Below are 22254 nucleotides of genomic sequence, written 5' to 3'. Positions count from 1 at the left end.
GACTGTCAACTAGTTCAACCATTGTGGAAGACAGTGTGGCAATTCTTCAAGGATCTAGAACTAGAAATACCATTTGACCCAGCCATCCCATTACTGGGGATATACCCAAAGGATTATAAGTCATGCTGCTATAAAGACCATGCACACGTATGTTTATTGCGGCACTATTCACAATAGCAAAGACTGGGAATCAATCCAAATGTCCATCAGTGACAGACTGGATTAAGAAAATGTGGCACGTATACACCATGGAATACTATGCAGCTATAAAAAAGGATGAGTTTGTGTCCTTTGTAGGGACATGGATGCAGCTGGAAACCATCATTCTCAGCAAACTATCACAAGAACGGGAAACCAAACTGCATGTTCTCACTCATAGCAGGGAATTGAACAATGAGATCACTTGGACACAAGAAGGGGAACATCACACACCAGGGCCTATTGTGGGGTAGGGGAAGGGGGTGAGGGATAGCATTAGGAGATATACCTGATGTAAATGACGAGTTAATGGGTGCAGCACACCAACGTGACACATGTATACATCTGTAACAAACCTGCACCTTGTGCACATGTACCCTAGAACTTAAAGTATAATAATAATAAAAAAAAGAAATAGAAAAATACATGAGGGGATGGATATGCTAATGGATTTTATTATGCTACAACATATATATGTATCAAAACATCAATTGTACCCATATATATGTATAATTATAATGTGTTAAATATAAATTATACCTTATCATACATAATAAAAATTTTATTATGTTATTGCATTATATGTCAATGTATAATATATAATATAATTTATAATAAATTGCATATATTATATTATAATATCAATAAAATATAATTATAAATGGTAAAATATCTACAGTATAACAAGAACAAAGAAAGTGAAAAGAAAACTCGTGGAATAAGGGGAACTATTTCAAAATTGTGTATATAAGAATTCTGAATCCCGCATGTATTTAAAAACTCTTATAGCTTAAAAGACAAATAACTTCATTTAAACAAAGAGTTAAAGTATTTTTTCACTTTCCTCAAATACATAAATGGACAATCAACACATGAGAAGACCTCAACATCAGTGGTTAGAAAAATGTAAATCAAAACTACAATGAGACAGAGCTTCACACCAGCTAGGATGTAAAGAATAAAAAAGATACTGTGCATTGGCAACAACTTGAGAAATCAGACCCTCCTGCAGTGCTGATGGGAATATAAAATAATGCATCTGTTTTGGAAAACAATTTTGTGTTTCCTCCAAAAGTTATACATGGTACTATATAATGTAACAATTCTATTCCTAGGCACATACCCAAAAGAACTGAAAACTTACATCCACAAAAATTGCACACAAATGTTGATAGCAGGGTGATTAACAGAAGCCAGAATTAGAAATGTCACAAATATATATCAACAGTTGAATGGATTAGAAACACGTGGTACATCCATGTAACACAATATGATTCAGCTATAAAAAGGAATAAAGTTGTGATTCATTCTACAACATGAATAAATCTTGAAAACATTATGCTAAATGAAAGAAACCAGACACAAATGCCACATATTTTTTAATCCATTTATGTAACATGTTAAAATAGTCAAGTCCTATGGACCAAAATCATGTTTGTGCTTGCCAGAGACTATGGAGAAGAAAGGATGTGCAGTGATTGCTGATGAGTATGTGATTTCTCTATGGGGTAATGAAAATATTCTTGAATTAGTGATTATAGTCACACACCACTGTAAATATACTAAAAAAGACAAATAGTACATTTTAAAAGGTTGAATTTTTGGTATGTGGATTATATCTCAATCATGCCTTTATAAAACAAAAAATAGAACTCAGGATTGGAAATGACTCTATAGACAGAAATCTGAACTCAAATTTAAAACTAGGTATTCCAAAAACAAATTAGTAATTCACAACTTAATTTCCGAGCCGTGCTTAACAAAACCTTAACATGTAACAGAATGTTCTCTGTATATAACACTAAATATGGATGTCTTAGATTGTGCAGCTGAAACAAAGTACCTTAAACTGGGTAATTTATAAAGAATAGAAGTACAAGATCAACGGGCCACCATTGGTATCTAGTGACCACTGCTCTACATCCAAGATAATGCCTTGTAACTGTGTCCTCACATGGTGAAATGTGGATTTCTTAATACTATTGAATTGTGGATTAAGTCTCAACTTGAGCTTTGGAGAAAACACTGTCTCTCAAGCCATAACAGTGGACAGTTTCAGATCACTGTAGACAGAGCAACAGTGTGTTTCCAAGACTGACCGAAACACAATTCTTTTTGTGTTTCGCCGTCAGGGAGAGTTATACTTTTGCAATAATTTGTTGTGTTTCTATGGTGTATGATTTAACTAAAAACATCGATTAGAAACTCTCTGATGAAATAATTGGTTTTTGGTAGGCAACATACTCACGTGTTTAGAAAGCAGAAGAAGATAAGAGTTGAAATAATTCTAGCTAGTGCATTTAGAGTGCGTAAAGGTAGGAGAACAATTTCTTCAAACCAAACATTTTCATTTGATCATGAAATGGATGATTTTTCACTTCTTTCAATTATTTTATTTACATAAGGGAAGTAAATGGGATTTCTAAACTTAGCAGTGTCTTTAAAAAAAAATAGCCATTTTAGGTACCTAATTTGTGCTTTGGAACACATTTAGCAAATGACTAGGGTTGCATTTTTCAGAGATGGTTTTGCTCTCATTTTTAAATTGTTTCTTCTTTGAAGTTTGAAAAGTCTAATATCTACTTACATTGGTGGTAAAAAATATCTTTCAAATATAGCAAAAGTAACTACATATATCTTACCTACAGCTACTACATTTCAAGAAGTACTTTTATTCAATAAAACAGTGATAATTTCTTTTCTACTAAATGTAGTTTATTCTGCTAAAGACAGTTTGACTTTTCAACTCTCATACATTTTAATTTATTTTATTTTTGAGTAAGCATTCTTTTATAGATACAATTTTTTATTTTTAAATGTTGAGGGTACATAGTAGATGTATATATTCATGGGGTACATGAGATATTTTGATACAGGTATGCAATGCATATTAATCACAGCATGGAGAATGGGGTATCCATCCCTTTGAACATTTATGTTTTGTACTATAAACAATCCAATTATACTTGTTTAGTTATTTTAAAATGCGCAATTAAGTTATTATTAACTATAGTCACCATGTTGTGCAATCAAATAGCAGGTCTTATTCATTCTTTCTAACTCTTTTTTTGTACCCGCTAACCATCCCTAACTCCTCCCTGTCCCCTCCACTATCCTTCCCAGCCTCTGGTAAGATAGATAGCAGAAGCATTCTTATATATTTCACAACGTGTGTGTGTGTGTGTGTGTGCGCGTGTGTTCAAATCATTAGAAAGCCACTCTTTCAGTTACTTATTTTTATTCTGAAGTTTGTTGAATATATTTTAGAAGAATGAGACCTCATAATTAGAATAAAAGTAACCCTCTCTCTTCACTCATACTGCTCATAGTTATTTTCATATTATCACCTATGTGTACATTTGGGGTTTCAGGAAGGAATCAATTAAATTTTTAAAAATGTGTGATAACTTTGATTGATAAGAGTTTTGTTTTCATTAATCATTACATTTGCCTATGGATAGCTGCTTACTTTCCTCTTCTTTTTAGAGGGGAAGAACATTTTTCTATTTCCAGTTATTGTAAGAATAAATTTCCCCTGTTTACTTCTGAACTCTTGTTGCATCTCTACTCCTACCCATTACAGTTGTATGGATTTACTGCCTGGCAAATGACTGACAATGGTGACTGGTTCTGAACTGGAAATAGACAACATTTTGAGCCTGGACATTTGTTATCTCTACTACCTCATTATTTCCTCCTGCACCAATCCAGTGAGAGAGGAAGTTGTCTGGGCACATGTGTCTTCTTATTAAATTTAACATTTTTTTCTCAGATATGCAGGTGCAAGATCTGTACTTCAAAGAAGTTAGTTGGGAAGTGTGTAGACACAGCCAGCTGTCCCAGCAGCTGAGATGTCCCACATGGTTTTGTCAGTAATCAGGCTGATATTCTTAGTGTTTCATTTTCTGACTTTGCTGTTGTTTCTCAGTTTGATAAGAAAATTTAGTAAAGAGTGTAGTTTATCAAGTTCTTTCAAAACATTCAAAGTTCCCTTTGTTATTTAAGTTGCATTTATGACAATACATCTAACTGTTGAGATTTCTATGTAAATATAAATGGGCAGTAGCTCAACTCAGCTATAATATCTCCATGAACTTCTGAATTACTATATATTTTAACTAATTCTGCTAACTTCCTTCATCATTTAAAAAAACTCAATTCATATTTTTTTGAATATAGCTTCTCTTTTGAGTCCTTAGCTCAACTCATACACTATGTTTGACCAGTGAATGTGCACATTTTCAAAAGTGTGACTAAAATAAATATAAATAGATTTGGATGGATGAATACATAGATACATGCATGATGACTGAGTTTTTACAGTCTGAGTGTCACATTCCAACCTTAACAACAGCAAAACACTCAAAGTTCCCTCTTTCTTAACTCTCAGGCAAAGAGTTGTACTGATCTTTAGTAGAGTCAAGATCAAGTTTACAGTTGGTCCTTAGTTCTATGAGAAGAACAGTGTAGCTTTAAGGAATCTTGCATTGAACAGCGGTGGCTTACTGGTAGATCTATCTAGCTTTAAAAAAATTCCCTTACACTTTGGCTTCATTTTTTAATAGTCTCTCTGATGTTGTATTCTCTGTATGCGTGTCTGTGGTGTGTGTGTGTGTGCATAGGTGTGCATGTGCGTGTATGTGACCATGAAAACATAAATATGCTTGCTGACAGAAACAGTAAAAAAAAGTTGAATCAAGGAATACATTTTTCCATTATATCCCTATAAACTTCCACAATTATTTCAAAAAAAAGTTGAAACTTGACATGTAAAACACTTAGGAATAAAATTAAGGACGTAAAAGATTAGTACACTAAAAACTACAAAACGTCAATGACTGCAATTGAAGAAGACACAATCAAATCAAAGACACACTGTGTTTATGGATTAGAAGACTTAACATTGTTAAAGTGGTCATATTACTTTAAAACAGTCTCTTGATTCATTGTAGTTATTATCAAACTATCCATGATATTTTTTACTTAATTATAAAAAATAATTAATATTTATATGGAAAAACAATAAACCCAAATAGCCAAAAACAACCTTGAGAAAGAAGAGAAAATCTGAAGGTATCCCACTTTCTGATTGTGAAACATATTACAAAGCTATGGTAATTAAAACAGGATAATACTAGTATAAAGAAAGACACAATGACCAATGGAACAGAATAGAGAGCCCAGATATAAATCTATGAATATAAGGTCAATTGATCTTGAACAAGAGTGTCAAGAATACACAATAAGATAAGGACAGTCTCTTCAATAAATAATGTTGAGAAAACTGAATATCCACATACTGCCTAATTAAATTGAACTTTTATTTTTATTTTTTTAATTTTTTATTATTATTAAGTTCTAGGGTACATGTGCATAATGTGCAGGTTTGTTACATATCTATACTTGTGCCATGTTGCTGTGCTGCACCCATCAACTCGTCAGCACCCATCAACTCATCATTTACATCAGGTATAACTCCCAATGCAATCCCTCCCCCCTTCCCCCTCCCCATGATAGGCCCCGGTGTGTGATGTTCCCCTTCCCGAGTCCAAGTGATGTCATTGTTCAGTTCCCACCTATGAGTGAGAACATGCGGTGTTTGGTTTTCTGTTCATGTGATAGTTTGCTAAGAATGATGGTTTCCAGCTGCATCCATGTCCCTACAAAGGACACAAACTCATCCTTTTTTATGGCTGCATAGTATTCCATGGTGTATATGTGCCCAAGGATCTAGAACTAGATGTACCATATGACCCAGCCATCCCATTACTGGGTAAATACCCAAAGGATTATAAATCAGGCTGCTATAAAGACACATGCACACGTATGTTTATTGTGGCACTATTCACAATAGCAAAGACTTGGAATCAACCCAAATGTCCATCAGTGACAGACTGGATTAAGAAAATTGAACTTTTTTTTTACATCATGCATAAAATAAACTCAAAATGAATTACAGACTTAAATGTCAGACCTAAAACTATAAATCCCCTAGACTAAAATTCAAGAAAAAAAATTTATGACATTGGTCTTTGTGATAATTTTTGAATACAAAAACATAGACAATAAAATATTAAGCCTTAAAAAAGAAAATCTTGCAATATATGAAAACATAAAAGGAATTTAAGACATTATAATCAGTGAAATAAGCCAGTCACAGAAGACAGTATTACATGATTCCACTTATATGAGGTATCTTAAAAAGTCAAACTCATGAAATCAGAGAGTACAAATGTAGTTGCCAGAGTCTGGGGGTAAGGGAGAGTGAGGAGTTGCTAATCAATGGGCATAAAATCTTCATTATGCAAGCTTAGTATGTTATAGAAATCTGTCTTACATTGCACACTTAGTTAAACCATAGTGTATTGTACAGTTAGCAATTTGTTAATAAAGCAGATCTCATGTCAACGTCCATACCATAATAAACAGATTTTTAAATTAAAATTTTAACTAAAATTAAAAAAAACATTAAAGTTATTAAACAGTAGGATAAAAATGTGTCATAGGCAGTAAGGATGCAGGGAAAAAATAGAGAAATATTTTTAAATTGCATGGATTGTTATGAATCTTTACATTTTTTCATTAGAAAGATTAAAGACATTTGCAATTTTATATCTACCCAGCCACTTTCAAAATGCCTTTTGACCCTTGCATTTTTTTTAATGTTTCTAAAGGAAAAGCATCAAAAGAAGGGTACAAGCAAAGTGTCAATATATTTTCATGTTGTAAATAACATGTCATAATAAATATATAATCTTTATTTGAATTAAATATATAAAACCTACCCAAAAAAGAAGTGTACATGAGTAGACACTGCTAGAAAACACTGCCATTGGCCACATCCATCTTTTTACATCCACCCTCACCTCCGTTCCCCTCTCACATCTCTGAGTGTGAGACATCAAGGGTTAAGGAATTAGTTTATGGATCTAGTCCAAATATAGTGAAATTTAAAACTCAAATAGACTAAGATAAAATTATATATAAATTTTAAGACAGCTCTCACAGTCTGTGGAATTCAAGTAAGTGTGATAACAGATGTTATACTCACCTCATTGTAAAGCAGTTTCGCTGTGTACTGGTTACCAACTTGTCTGAATCTGATAAGACAGAATAGCTGCATATACAAGTTACATGCAGTGGGTTTATTACTTACGAATACACGGCAAGGAACAATAGAAGCCTAAAGATTCATTGTGATCTTATCTTCCATGGCTCAGGAAAGCTATCTACAGGGTAGATAGAATCCCAACTGTGTATGCCGCACTTGCACCATAGCTGGGGGAGTTCGGAGAGTATCCTGCCCTGGGTTTTAAACCTCGGATGCAACAGGACTACTTGCCTAAAGTATTGAAGGACATCCTGTATCCAGGGGGGAATCAGAACAGAGCCTGGGCTGTTCTCGCCAGTTCCCCATTTATCTCAGGGTGTGGTATTCACAGCACAATCTACAGTTATTCTTAAGAACTACAAGTGAGAAAGGGGTATGTACTCCCTAAGTCCAAGGCCACTGGGAGAACCGTCCTGCACTACTCTATTATGTGGAAGTGATTTACCTGTCCATTTCCTATTCAAAAGCCTGTCAGAAAACATTCTTTAGCAAAACTTGCCTTACATTGTTGTACAACTCTTAAAAACTGCTCTTAAGAATATATATGTATGTATTCATGGTGATATTTTCTCTCAATATTTGTATGATTAGCTTATTCTTCCTGTGCTGAGTGAGCTCCTTGTACATCAGATAAAAATAAATGAGATTTGTATGTATGACAAAACAAACAAACCAATCATAAATGTATTTCAATTCTTAATTTATCTGATAAAGTGGTAAGGAATGTTTGTGATTCTGAGAATATCTTTTTTTTTTTTTTTTTTTTTGAAATGAAGTCTCGCTGTGTCATCCAAGCTGGAGTGCAGTGGCGAGATCTCGGCTCACTGCAACCTCCGCCTCCTATGTTCAAGCGATTCTTCTGCCTCAACCTCCCGAGTAGCTGGCACTACAGGCACGCACCACCACGCTCAGATAATTTTTTGTATTTTTAGTAGAGACGGGGTTTCACGATATTGGCCAGGCTGGTCTCAAACTCCTGACTTCATGATTCGCTCGTCTCGGCCTCCCAAAGTGCTGGGATTACAAGCGTGAGCCATCGCGAATACAAATATTCATTAAACGTATAGGCTCTCTACTTACTCTATGACCTTTCTACCTGGACTAAAGTCAAAAAACTCTGACACCCTAAATGATTCATAAATTATTTACTACATAAGGTTTAGATGCATCATTACCAATATTGCACATAGGAATTTCATGTTGTTAGTTGAGTAAACAGATGCCATAACTGTTTCTTCTCTTTGTAAATCTTGGTGGCTTGCGGCAGCAGAAGCCTACTCCACTATTTAGGCTCCTATGACAGCTACTTATCCCCTATTGAGCAAGTTTCACCTTAAGTTACTACCAAAAAAAGTATACAATTAATATATTTTGCAACTCCTGAAAATAATTGTTTATATTATCATCTCACGTAAAGTAAAATATTTTCATATAGAGATGGTGAGATGGGTAGGCAATTTATCAAATATCAACCTCTTCCTAAACACGGTGTTGAATTCCTCCAGTAACATCATAATGTTATTAAAATTACGTGAAAGGGGGCTTTGTCTCAACTATCCCACTAGTCATTCATTCAACAACTATCTATTTATATTGTATGTTTCCCCAAATGTTTCCATTTTTGCTTCCAAACACTGCTAATTTGGTTTGGTTGCTATTTATTTTATACTGTCTTATAAATCCCCTGGAAAGCATATTGCCCCATGCCTGCACACAGTGAAGTACAAGAGATTATGGAAAAGTTGGTTTGATCTGCCACTCCATCCCTTGAGTTTAAATAATAAGGAAACACAGAAATCTAAAACATTTTGAACAGTTAAGAATTATTAAAAGAAAGTAGAATGACAAACAGGAAAATTATCTATCTACATCTATATATGTCTATCTCTCTAGAAATGTCCTTATAAGGACAAAAGAGGAAAAACTGAAGGGAAAACTATGAACCCTTGAATATGAGTCCTTTTGAGCAAAACTCTGTTCTTAGCATTTCTCCACTATTATCAACTTTCTGGTATCCTCCAAGAAAATACCATACTATCATCCTCGAACTTCAGTAGTATATACCTGTCCTCTCTATCCCTATCTACAGAGACCTGTCTGATTTAGGTTCTAAATTGACCTTCGTAATATTGTTTTTGAGACAATATTGTTCTGTTGCCCATGTTGGAGTTTGGTGGTGTACTCTAGCCTCACCGCAACCCCCACCTACCAGGGTCAAGTAATTCTCATGCCTCAGCCACTTGAGTAGGTGGAATTAGAAGTGTTCCTCATTTTTAAAACTCTAGAACACAGAAATTTTATTTGTCTCCCAAAGTCCAAAAAATCAAGAATAAAAGACAAATTAAGAGTTAGCTTTGATGTCCTGACACACAGTCCTCTTTGAGATACTAATACCTTTTGTAATAAAAATGAATGGGTATTTTCCATCTCACACCAGTTAGAATGGCGATCATTAAAAAGTCAGGAAACAACAGGTGCTGGAGAGGATGTGGAGAAATAGGAACACTTTTACACTGTTGGTGGGATTGTAAACTAGTTCAACCAGTATGGAAAACAGTATGGCGATTCCTCAAGGATCTAGAACTAGATGTACCATATGACCCAGCCATCCCATTACTGGGTATATACCCAAAGGATTATAAATTATGCTGCTATAAAGACACATGCACACGTATGTTTATTGCGGCACTATTCACAATAGCAAAGACTTGGAATCAACCCAAATGTCCATCAGTGACAGATTGGATTAAGAAAATGTGGCACATATACACCATGGAATACTATGCAGCCATCAAAAAGGATGAGTTTGTGTCCTTCGTAGGGACATGGATGCAGCTGGAAACCATCATTCTTAGCAAACTATCACAAGAACAGAAAACCAAACACCGCATGTTCTCACTCATAAGTGGGAACTGAACAATGAGATCACTTGGACTCAGGAAGGGGAACATCACACACCGGGGCCTATCATGGGAAGGGGGAAGGGGGGAGGGGGGAGGGATTGCATTGGGAGTTATACCTGATGTAAATGACGAGTTGATGGGTGCAGCACACCAACAAGGCACAAGTATACATATGTAACAAACCTGCACGTTATGCACATGTACCCTACAACTTAAAGTATAATAATAATAAATAAATTAAAAAAAAATGAATGGGTATTTTTATGACTCTTTAGTAAGAAAATAGTGAACCAGACCTGCTTGCACACATTTATAAATACATAATTCTCAAAGACAAATATTTAATTATAGAAATGGCATACATATGTACACACATACATACGTTAGTGACTCATATTCAAGGACTCATATTCTAGGGTTCATAGTTTTTCCATATATATATATATACACACACACACACACACACATATACACACACACACGTGTATATACACATATAAAATACTAAAAAATGTTTAAAAGTTAACTTGTAGATCTTACATTCAGATACTCTGATTTACTGTGTCTGTATCAAGACTCTACATGGTTTTGTAAAAATAAACACTCCAGGTAGTTTTGATGCAAGTCAACTAAATCACTCATTAAAAAAATTCTGGCTCATAAGTGTTCATTAACAAATAAATGGATAAAGAAACTATGGTCTATACACACAAAAGAATAGTACACAGCCATAAAAAGAATCAAATCATGTTGTTTGCAGAAACATGGAAGAGACGATAGGTCCTTATGTTAAGTGAAACAAGCCAAGCATAGAAAGACAAATATTTCATATTTGTACTCATTCGTGGGAGCTAACAAGTCTGATCTCAGGAAGGTAGAGAGTAGAATGATGGTTAAGAGAGGCATAAGGAGGGAGGATGAAGATAGATATTGGTTAATGGGTGCACATATACAGTTAGTTAGAAGGGATAAGTTCTAGTGTTCAATAGCACACAAGAGTGATTATACTTAGCAATAATTTATTGCATATTTCACAATATTCAGAAGAAAATACTTAAAATGTCCCCAACACATACACAAAAAATAAATGTTGGAGGTAGTGGGTATCCTAATTACCATGATTTGACCATTATGTATTGCATGCATGCGTCGAAATATCACATGAACCCCATAAATATGTACAATCAATATGTATCAATCCACAAAGACAGAAAGATGGAAATGTTTTCATTTATAAAAACAAGGATGGAAACAAACATCCTTACCTAAATACTGTCCACAATGTCACTGGTGCTTTGCATTATTCAGGTGAGCGATGTTAGTGTCCATTCTACTTATCCCCTAGGTTTAATTTGCACCAAGATTGTCATCTACATGAAGATTCAATAATACACAGAAAATCTTATGGTGACCCAGAGAATATGTGAAATGATTATAGTTTTATACCTTAGATGATGTTGCATTTCTAGCCATGGCAACACATCCCCAGAATCTTTTCTGTAATTAAAATGGAAATACTATATAATTTACCATTTCATTATAAAAGTAGTTACTCTATATGTGGAAGGTTTTGGTGGTGTAATTTCTCAAGATACATGCGAGCAAATGCTTGTAAGTAAAAATAGATAAGATAATTTTGTATTCTATATGATGATAAGAGTGTTAAGTCAGAGCAAAATTTCATTTTGAATATGGTAACCCTGGATTTGTTGTTTCAATCCAGATTATATATTTTAGATAGAGTTAATTAATCAGAAAATGCATCATTCTTATTTTCTCTTCTGAAATTTTAACAAATAGTTCTGTTACCTGTTAAATACCAGCATCTTTAAAGTTTTTGGAGATACTCTTTTCAGTTTCAGTAAAGCGTTAGTATTTGTACACTAATGTATGTTTGTCAGGTTTATTTATTTATTTATTGACCCAGTGCAGGAAAATTTCACTCCAGGGGGTCTTATATTATTTTTCTACTCCAAAATACATAGGCTAGGCAGAACAACATCATTAGCAACATTGTTTCAGCAAGGAAATAATCCTTACTGGCAAAGGGAAACTAAGGAAAGAAAACTATTGTTTTCTGCAGCTACATGCTGTCTGCAAAGCACCCGATGGATTCAACTTCTCATCAGTTCAGAATGGAATACTGATGTCCTACCTAGAGATACAAAGTGGGATGAATGCAGGGCCTTACTCATCATTCAGAACAAAACTCTGAGCAAACTTTCAGGCATGAAATACTTAGAGTCAGTCATAGAGGAAAAATAGAAGCCTCAAGTCCTATTCAGAAACATCAGTTTACCAAAGTTTACACTAGTATATTTGTCATTTGTACTGGTGCTTTCCAAAGACCTGGATGGGACATTAGCAAAGTCTTCTCATGACCATTCATGTTCAATAAATTCATAAACGTAAACTATGTGTTTATTCTCCATAGTTTTTTTAGTTGTATAAGCTTCAGGCTCAGAGATGGCTTAGAAAAGATGTCCCTGACTGCATCTCGCTTCATTGCATCTTTGTTCAGCAAAATCTTTTTTTTTTTTTTTTTTTGAGACGGAGTCTCACGCTGTTGCCCAGGCTGGAGTGCAGTGGCGCGATCTCGGCTCACTGCAAGCTCCGCCTCCCGGGTTCCCGCCATTCTCCTGCCTCAGCCTCCTGAGTAGCTGGGACTACAGGCGCCCGCCACCGCGCCCGGCTAATTTTTTGTATTTTTAGTAGAGACGGGGTTTCACTGTGGTCTCGATCTCCTGACCTTGTGATCCGCCCGCCTCGGCCTCCCAAAGTGCTGGGATTACAGGCTTGAGCCACCGCGCCCGGCCCGTTCAGCAAAATCTTAAGAGCAAATCATCCTTCACTGATATCAGTGAATATGTAAATAGCTATGAAAAAAATAAGAAGATGAAGGTAGAGAAAACATGGAAGGGGAGGTGAATAATGAACTGGAATGTCCAATTGGAAAAACCATCTAGAAACTACTGAGAGGGTATAATGATTAATAATATCACAGTAAAGTAAGAAGACATAGAGAAGTAGTGTTGACACATCTTTTTGCTAGTCCCAGAATTAAAAAAGAAATAATAGTCAATAATCTCTAATTATTAAATAAAAATGATGAAAAGACACAATGGATTAAAATAAAACAAACATAACTGCCTCTACATTATTGATTTTAACGTTAAGGAAGTTGAAGATAAAAAAAAAAAGCTTACAGACAGAAAAAAAAACACATAACTACAAAGAAGTCAAGTGGAGATGAACATAAAATATGAAAAAAATATTTGTATGCAATATGCAATTAGATTATCTAATAACTTGGTAATATATAATATAGTATAATACATCATGGTAATAAGAATTTAGAATGCATTTCGGTAATATATGATATAGTATAATACGTCATGGTAATAACAAGAATTTAGAATGCATTAAGTTTACCTGTAATTTATAGGTTGGTTAGCCATAGTAAACATGATAATACATAAAGGTAGTTCTGTATTTTCAGATATGTAATGACTCCCTACAATAACTTTTGGAAGAAGTGTACATACGGGGGGAATCAATGAGACATATTACATCAATTATTGTTGAGTAAAAACCACACCAAAACGTAGCAGGTTAAAACAATAATTATTTATTATTTCTCATGATTGAGCCAAATCTGGCTGATCTAGCCTTATATATCTGAGAACTCAGTAACAATAGGTTAGTCGAACTCAGTCTGTACTGAGACTACTGATATCTGATCTGTTGTAATTAACCTTGTGGGCCTAACGTTGCTCATGACATTGACAAGTCTCCAAAAGCAATAACAGAAACAAGAAAGAAGAAAGCTGTTTGAAGCCTAAGCTCATAGATGACACGTTCTCAATTCTGCTGCATTCATTGGTAAAATGTCATCGCAGAATCAAAAGGTAGGGACACAGACTATACTGGTCTGGAGAAGGTGCAAAGTCATAATGCAGAGCCTGGATACAAAGAAAGATAAAAACTTGCTGCCATTTTTGTAATCAATCAACAACAAATGATAAACTGGAGTGACTAAAGACATCAGTAAATGAAGATTGCCTGGTCCAACAGAAAGCACCTGCTATGACTTAAATTGTGTTTCTCCAAAATTCATACATTAAAGCCTTAATATTCATGTGATGATATTTGGAGGCAGAGCCTTTAGAAAGTAATGGAGTTAGAGGAGGTCATGAGGATGGGGCTGTTGTGATGAGATTAATGCTCTTATAAGACGAGGAAGGGACAGCAGAGTTTTCTCTTTCTGAACACATACATCGAGAAAAAGCTATGTGAAGACATAGTGACAGTCAACAACTCACAACCCAAAGACAAAGCACTCAACAGGCCCCGGTCCTGTGGGCTCCTTAATTTTGAACTTCTAGTCTCCAAAACTGTGAGAAAAGAAATTTCAGTTGCTCATGCCACCAGCTCATGGTATTTTGTTAGGGCAACCCGAGCAGACTAAGAGAGCATCTCTTTGGAATGGCTTTAAAACATTTACACAGCTCTCATTTTCTTCCATACTTCCAATTATTTGTGCTAAGCGAAGAATCCTCAGGTGTTTACAGGCCTTTTGGGATATTGATTTTAGAAGGCTGACACTCCAAAAGAGTTATATTCATGTCTTCGGTAAACTCAACAATGCACTGATGCCTCATAGATTCAAATATTTGTGGATTTTATTTTTATTTTATTTTATTTTATTTTATTTTATGAGACAAAGTCTCACTCTGTGGCCCAGGCTGCAGTTCAGTTGCATGACCTTGGCTCGCTGCAACCTTTGCCTCCAGGGTTCACGTGATTCTCCTGCCTCAGACTCCCAAGTAGTTGGGATTACAGGTGCCTACCACCAAGCCCGGCTAATTTTTTGTATTTTTAGTAGAGATGGGGTTTCACCATGTTGATCGGGCTGGTCTCAAACTTCTGACCTCAAGTGACCCACCCGCCTTGACCTCCAATAGTGCAGGGACTACAGGCATAAGCCACTGCGCCTGGCTCATGGATTTTAATACACAAACTCATAGACATGAGGATCCATTGCTGATTAGTGAATATTCACACTTAAAAATTAATCCAAGAGTCTATTCCAATATTTTTAAAATATTAGATTCGCAAAGATACAATTCATATATCACAAGATGAGGCATTTTAAAGGGTATAACTCTGTGGTTTTGAGTATATGCACAGAATTGTACAAACATTAAAAGCATCTAATTTTAGGAAATTTTCATCAACACAAAAAGTAACCAACACTCTTTCTTCATTCCCCCGGCCCCTAGTTTGTGAGAACTGCTAACATACTTTTTGTCTCTATGAATTTGCTTATTCTGGATCTTTTACATAAACTGAATAATACAATATGTTGTCTATTCCATCTTGTTTATTTCACTTAGCATAATGTTTTCAAGGCTCATTCATGTTGTGATATGCATCAGTATTCCATTCCTTTTATTGCTCAATATTTCATTATATGATTATTGTAGTTTCAATGTTCAGTCTCATATATTAGGCATATGCACCCACCTGATAAACTGTCATTGTAATCTAGAAGCCAAACATATCCACAGCAGCACCAAAAAATTTCTGTGTATGTCTATAATCCTACCTTTCTATTCCTTCCTCAAACTCCCTCCTGCATCAGTCTCAAGCCATCACAGATTCACTCTTTGTTATGTAGATTACTTTCCTTTTTTTCTAGATTTTTATATAAATGTAATTATAAAGTGTGTATTTTTTGTCTACTGTTTTTCAGCAAGCATAATTAACATTTATACACATTATTGTATAAATTTTGTGTTTTATACAATAGATACAATTTAATAATAATTAAAATATATGAATGAAATAACATTTATACATGTAATTGCATGTAATAATATAATGAATATTTTTGTAATTGTATGTAATAATATAATGAATATAATGAACATAATTATTCCTTAATAAATTCCAATTTATGTATATACTACAGCATATTTATCTATTCACCTAGTTATGGACATTTGGGTAATTGCAGTTTGGTTTCTATTTCCTAAAATCATGTACATTTCTTTACATCAATAGCCATAGTCTTAGTTTAATATTCTTTTACTTGTTGGACTCTCTCTAACTCAATTCAAGGAACCCAAACTCTAATGTTTTAATTTTAGTTTTAAAAACTTTTGGTGACACAAAATTGAGAAAATTGTCATCACTAGTAAATAGATAAAAACTCTGATAACCCACACAGTGGAATATGACTCCGCAAGTTTGAAAAGCATCATCTACTGATACATATGACAAGGATGAGTCTCTAAATAACTTAGTAAGTAAAATAAATTGGACTCAAAAAGCTATATACTCTGTGATTCCATTTATATGACATTCAGAAAAAGAGAAAATTATGGAAACAGAAATAAGAGCACAGGTGCCCACGGAATGGAAATAGAAAAAGGAAATTGACTATAACTGGCATGAAGGACTATTTTTTAGAGATAATGGAAATATTCTGCATCTTTATTATGATACTAGCTTGATGAATGTACATTTTCCAAAAATTATAGAACTACACTTTTAAAGTGAAATTTACTATATATAAATTATGTTGAAGTAAATCTGACTAAAATCACTTTTCTATATAGCAAAAATAAATACTTACGAAATATACTTTTAAGTTACCATTTACCATAACATCTGGAAAGACCATGCATCTACAAATAAACATAACCAAAAATGTATTTACGATTTCTGCACAGAAAACTATAAACTGTTATCGACATGTTAAATAAATCATTATAAAATGACATGTTCACTCCTTGGAAAACTCAATATTCTAAAGGTGTCAATCAACACCATAGAGCCATTAAAAATCTTATGTTTTTTCATAATTTGATGAGAACATTTAAAAAATATATTAAAAATACAAGAATAGCTAATATTTTGTAAAAAACTCAGCAACAGGCAATATTTTAAATAACAAGATTTGTAAACCTACCAAACCCAATAATGTGTGATAGTAAACTAAAAATAGACAAAAAGACCAAATAAAATGACTATCACTAAAGCAGACTCACATATTTATGAAAGTGTGATTTACACTAAAGAGTGTACTGCAGAGCAGTTTTAGAAGAACTTTGTTTCCAAAAACCGGTGCTGAGATAAGTAGACATATATACAGAAAACAATGTATATATAGTGTGTTGGTGTATGTTATAAAGAAAAAGCAATAAAAGATAGGATGTTAATATAGGAAAATACCTAAGTCATGATCTTTGAGTAGCAAAATATATTTTAGTAACAAAAAATATCAACAAATATAAATGAAGACATTAAAATGGAAAACATTTGTTTAACAAAATACACCAAATTAAAAATGAATATGTCAAGCAAGTATGGTGGCCTGTATTCCCAGGACTTTGGGTGGCCACGATGGGAAAATCATTTGAAGCCAGGAGTTCAAGGCCAGCCTGGGCACCACAGTGAGATCTCATCACTAAAAAAAAAAAAAAAAAAATTCCTTAAAACATTACCTGGGGGCTGGACATGGTAGTTCACTACTGTGATCCCAACACTTTAGGAGGCCAAGGTGGGCAGATTGATAACCTGATGTCAGGAGTTCGAGACCAACCTGACCAACATGGTGAAACCACGTCTCAGTTCAATATACAAAAACAATTAGCCAGGCATGGTGGAGGGCTCCTGTAATACCCGCTACTCAGGAGGCTGAGGCAGGAGAATTGCTCAAACCCAGGAAACGGAAATTGCAGTGAGCCGAGATCGCGCCACTACACTCCAGTCTGGGCAACAAGAGTGAGACTCCTTCTCAAAAAAATTAATAAAAATAAAAATAAAAAACTTAGCTGGGCCTTGTGGCACATACCTGTATTCCCAGCTTCTTGGGAGGCTGAGGTGGGAGGATCCTTTTACCCCAAGAGTTGGCTGGGCTGCAGCGTTCCAACCTGGGCGAGAGAGTGAGACCTTGTCTCAGAAAAAGAAAAAAAAAAAAAAAAGTTGAAGTATTCCAAGCTAGAGAATCATCATTTGTAACACCTGTATCATTTAGTTTTTCAGGGAGCAATGAAAGAGAAGCTATTGTGCAAAACGTTGAAAGGCAAAAATATTTAAATGATATTAAAGTATCTCCTTACAGATCCCCTATTTTTTTAATATTTAAGCCTCATTTAAGTAACATTTTTGCCAAGAAGGATAACCTCAATTTAATCAGGAATACTCAGCCTATGTTACTAAGCGTAAAATCATTTGACTAAATGTCTAGACTGTAATTTTTGTTCAATCTTTGTACCAATGTCATGGAGACAAAGAGTAGATGAAATAATCTAGTACTCCTGAGGGTACTGGTAGGATAAAGTCTTGATTGCTGAAAAACGTGAGGATTAACTTCTTGCTTTAAGTCATAGTACCAAAAGGAGAATCCTAGCTAAAAAGCTTTTCAGAAAAAAATGACACTTTGCAGAAGTTGAAGCACAGATTTGAATTGTTTCAATTCCAGAAATTGGATGGAGATAATCTTGAATTGCCTGTAGAGTTATGCAAATGACATTTAAAAAGCAAATTCTGTGAGGGTACATACAGAGTCTTTAATTTTTTTTAACATTTAATTATATAGAATATTAAATATGTGATAAATCTCTATGTACACATTTTGTGTTCATTTAAATATCAAGTAATTGCTAATTTTATTTGCTCTATACCCTAATTCTAATCCCACACACTGTATAATCAGTAATATTACTTCATAAATCCCAGACATAAAATAATTTCATTCATATATATTTTACTGTGTATTTCTTTTTTTTTTTAATTTATTTATTATTATTATACTTTAAGTTGTAGGGTACATGTGCATAACGTGCAGGTTTGTTACATATGTATACTTGTGCCTTGTTGGTGTGCTGCACCCATCAACTCGTCATTTACATCAGGTATAACTCCCAATGTTTCTATAAGATATAAACTATATTTTTAGCAAAACCATATATCTGTAATCTCTCATATAAATAAGCAATATTCTCTTAGTATAATCAAGTATCTGATGAGTTTTAAAAGTACAATCTACTTATAAATATCAAACATTTGTAATAGAGCTTTTTAAGCATTTTAATTAGTAACGAGGTAATCTCTATACTTTGCAACTTAAATAATTTATTTATTTTTCCCATCCCAGACCCTGCCAGGCGCTGGTCACTGGTACAGTCCTGCTGGGCCTACTAATTAAATTATTTTGAATTGCAAATACAATGTTTGGAACAAATAAAAGAACCAAGAAGACAACAAGACAATAATGCATAAGTGCAATCAAAGAAAAGCAACAGTTAATATAAACAGAAATATATAGTTCTGAGAGGTGAAGCCAGCTGAACTTCCTGGGTCGAGTGGGGACTTGGAGACCTTTTCTGTCTAGCTAAAGGTTTGTAAATGCACCAATCAGCACTCTGTAAATTGGACCAATCAGCACTTAGTAAAATGGAGCAATCGGCAGGATGAGGGCAGAGACAAATAAGGGAATAAAAGCTGGCCACCCAAGCCAGCAGCAACAACCCACTTGGGTCCCCTTCCACACTCTGGAAGCTTTGGTCTTTTACTCTTCACAATAAATCTTGCTGCCGTTCACTCTTTGGGTCTACTCTATCTTTATGAGCTGTAACACTCACTGCAAAGGTCTGTGGCTTCCCGCCGGAAGTGAGCGAGACCATGAACCCACTAGGAGGAACAAACAACTCCGGATGTGCCACCTTTAAGAGCTCTAACACTCACTGCAAAGGTCTGCGGCTTCACTCCTGAAGTCAAGCTAGACCACAAACCCACCGGAAGGAAGAAACTCCGCGCATCTGAACATCTGAAGGAAGGAACTCCAGACACACCATCTTTAAGAACTGGAACACTCACTGCAAGGGTCTGCGGCTTCATTCTTAAAGTCAGCCAGACCAAGAACCCACCGGAAGGAACCAGTTCCGGACACAGTTCAACATATTGAAGTTATTGAACAAATTATTAAAATGATTTTATTTAGTATTTACAAGGAGATAGAAAATATGACTCACAATTTTAGCAGAGAACTCAAGAAAAATTGGAAAACCAGATTTAAAACTGTTAATTAAAAAATACACTAACAACCCCATGGATAAATTTAAGAGCAATATAAATTATTAAGGAAAAAATAGTAAACTGCAAAGTAGATGAGACAAAAATGTTAAGAAAAGAATAAGACACAGTAAAGGAAAGTAGAGAAATGAGTTAGGGAACTAAGGATACACTGTAGAAGCTTAATGGAATTATCAATGAAATGTTTAAATGAATGAAGATTGCAGGATGCATGGCTCATGCCTGTAATCCCAGCACTTAAGGAGATCAAGGTTGGAGGATCGCTTGAGCCCAGAAGTTCAAGACCAGCCTGGGCAACATAGTGAGACCCTGTCTCTACAAAAAATTAGCAGGGCCTGGTAGTGCATACCTGTAGTCTGGGAGGCTGAGGTGGGAGGATCACTTGAATCTGGGAGGGGAAGGTTGCAGTAAGTCAAGACAGCACCACTGCACTCTGGCCTGGGAGACAGAGCAAGACCTGTCTCAGAAAAAAAGAAAAATAATGAAGGGTGATAATGGGACTTACAAACCTGACTATTTAAGAGTCGAAACCCAAGAACTGTCTAAAGGATGATAAAACAACACATCAGTTCATAGCTCTATAAGGTACTGAATGGGCGCTGTGGCTCACGCCTGTAATCCGAGCACTTTGGGACGCCAAAGCGGGCGGATCACTAGGTCAGGAGATAGAAACTATCGTAGCTAACACCGTGAAACCCCGTCTCTATCAAAATACAAAAAATAATTAGCCGGGCGTGGTCCTGTAATCCCAGTTACTTGGGAGGCTGAGGCAGGAGAATGGCTTGAACCCAGGAGGTGGAGGTTGCAGTGAGATCGCACCACTGCACTTCAGCCTGGGCGACAGACCAAGGCTCCGTCTCAAAAAAAAAAAAAAAAAAAAAAAAAAAAAAAAATACTATCACTGTAAAGAAAGATAAAAAGAAAATTTCTTCAAAGCTATCAGAATAAAAATGCGATGAACATAAGGTACAGTAACCAGAGCAAAAAAAAAAAAAAAAAAAAGCCTTAAAAGCAGAAACACACATCTTTTCATATTAACATCAGGCTAATACATGTTTTCATTTTAGCATCAATAAATATGAAGAAATTAGAATGATATATTTAAAGAGTTGAAGAAAACTAATTGACAACTTAGACTTTTATAACCAGCAATAGTTTATTTCACTTTTGAAAATTAAATATAGACATTCATGAACTGAAACATTTAATATTGTAAACATTTTCATGAATTCAATTAAATACTGATCATAAAACAAGCAGGGTGTTTGCTTGTTTGCTTTGTTTTTTGGAAATGACAACATAATTCCATCATTTATATGGAAATGCAAAGCTGCAAGTAGAGCAATATTGAAGAAGAAAAACATGAGTGGACTTGCATTTTTTATATTAATCCTACTCAAAAAGATGGAGAATGTAGTTTTGGAAAGAAGAGAGTATTCAGACTGATAACCCAGGAACAGACTCATGTCTATAAGGATGTTTCATATATAACAAATATTGCACAGCACAGCTGAAATGGTGTCATTTCCAATAAAATGTGTGTCCCATTTTGGTGACCACGTGGTGAAAAATAATTCTTTATTCTCTACATGTTTCATGTCCCCATAATGAAAAAAATAACTCTCTACTCTCCGTATGTTTCATGTATAAAAATCGGTGCTGGTGGGTTGTATAGATGAATATAATTATTCAATAAATATTCTAGAAATTTATATTGTAAAATATCCTCAAAAAATACACACATATTGCATTGTTACACTTTGGGCAGGATAATTCTTTGCCATGGTTGGGCAGTCCAAGTATTATAGCATGTTTAGCAGCATCCATGTCCTCTACCTCCATAATGCCATTAGCATCTCACCAGTTATAACAATGAAAATTGTCATGAGTCATTGAGAAATATTCCCTAGGTAACTAAACAAAACCCATTTAAGAACC

Source organism: Macaca nemestrina, chromosome 6 (assembly GCF_043159975.1).
Source record: "Macaca nemestrina isolate mMacNem1 chromosome 6, mMacNem.hap1, whole genome shotgun sequence".
NCBI lineage: Eukaryota > Metazoa > Chordata > Mammalia > Primates > Cercopithecidae > Macaca > Macaca nemestrina.
The sequence above is the reverse complement of the archived record's forward strand: the minus strand, read 5'-3'. Positions refer to the sequence as shown.